This window comes from Magnolia sinica, chromosome 6 (assembly GCF_029962835.1).
Source record: "Magnolia sinica isolate HGM2019 chromosome 6, MsV1, whole genome shotgun sequence".
Lineage (NCBI taxonomy): Eukaryota > Viridiplantae > Streptophyta > Magnoliopsida > Magnoliales > Magnoliaceae > Magnolia > Magnolia sinica.
The window spans coordinates 26,685,968-26,687,634 of record NC_080578.1 but is presented as its reverse complement, the minus strand read 5'-3'; the positions used below and the strand labels follow the sequence as shown (position 1 = coordinate 26,687,634).

Here is a 1,667-nt window from a genome sequence, read left to right as displayed (position 1 = left end):
AAGGTTAGGTTGGATTCTGAACTTGAGGGCTGAGAGTATTTCATGCCCAAATGGGTCTGTGACAACACTCTACGTCTCTTGAGTGAAGGAGGATTAGTCGAAGGGTTGCCTATCCATCACTGGATTAGACACCACTTGAGATTCTCTAAGTCAGTGGAAGTTATGACTGCTAATCAACCTCAACCTCCAGTTGAGGAAGCTCAGGATGAGAATGAGGTGCATCATGCACCCCCGCCTCGTACTCTACAAGATTATTTACCACCGGCGGGGGTGAGCACACCCTCGTGCATGGTTTTTTCAAAAAATACAGGAAATATGGATATCAGGAAATATGGATATCAAGCCAAGGGTGATCCAACTCTTTCCAAAATTCTATGGACTTGAATATGAAAATTCATATTTATACTTGAAAGAGTTTGATGAGATCATGGCCACTTTATACTTTCCTAATATGTCTGAAGACATGATTAAGCTGAAACTTTTTCCCTTATCCTTAAAAGAAAAGGCTAAGATGTGGTTGCACTCACTACATCCACAATCGATTGGCAGATGGAACAACATGACAAGGGAGTTCATTAAGAAATTTTTTCTATATCATAAAACTAACACCCTCATAAAGTCAATCATGAACTTCGCCTAAAAGGAAGATGAAATATTTTTACAATGTTGGGAGCGGTTCAAGGATCTTGTCAGTTCATGCCCACAACACGATTTTGAAACGTGGCACATAACAAGTTTCTTCTACGATGGACTGACATCTTCCATGCGCCAAATAGTCGAGACAATGTGCAATGGGGAATTCATGAACAAAGATGTCGATGATGTGGGATTATTTTAACAAGCTTTCTGAAAACACACAATCATGAGACATCTCTCCAAAACCTAGCACCACTTCTAAGCCTACTCAATCAAAAGAGAAGTGCGGAATATATCTTTTGAAAAAAGAAGATGATGTAAATGCTAAAGTGGCCAGTCTCACAAGGAAACTCGAGGCCATGGAACTTAAGAAGGATAAGTTTAAGGAAGTTATCTGTGGTATTTGTGCTTTAACGTTCATACAACTGAGACTTGTCCAATAATACTTGCTTTTCAATAAATATTGAACGAACAATCGAATGCTGTAACTCCAAAGGCTTTTCAAAGGACTCACTTTAAACACATACAATTCAAGTTGGAGAAATCATCCAAACTTCAGTTGGAGGAATGGACAAATTGCTACTTCTCAAGGAATCCCAAATCAATTTTTGAATCAAGGGAAACGTCAAGAGGAATTGGTTCAAAATCGCACACAAACTCAAGAGCTTATACAGCAAAGTACTCTCCAAGCCATACAAGAACTTACTAAGGCTATACAAAAAATAGACTCGTATTACGGTTATGGAGAAAGGGATCCTTCCAACTTTACCTATCCTCAATCCTAAACCGCAATACGGAGTTAGTGAACCAAGCTCTTCAAATCCAATGGAGTAAGCCAAGTCTATCACCACTCTTAGGATTGGAAAAATAATTGACAAATTTATTCCAGTAAGGGTTGAAAAGTTAAAGGAACCGAAAGAAGAAACAGATGATAGACCTATCATTACTCCACATGCATTAGAACCAGAACCTTTGAGCAAGCTAATTGCTCTGTTCCCCTAGCGGTTGATTGCACTAAAACCTCTATCTAA

General features: G+C 38.9%; 1 non-coding gene across 1 annotated transcript; it reads right to left on the bottom strand.

Moving 5' to 3' along the window:
- Nucleotides 1-607: 607 nt before the first annotated feature.
- LOC131250416 (small nucleolar RNA R71) lies at nt 608-714 on the bottom strand. Its single transcript, XR_009173341.1, has one exon. It is a non-coding gene; the product is annotated as a small nucleolar RNA R71 (small nucleolar RNA).
- Between the last annotated feature and the right edge of the window lie 953 nt (nt 715-1,667).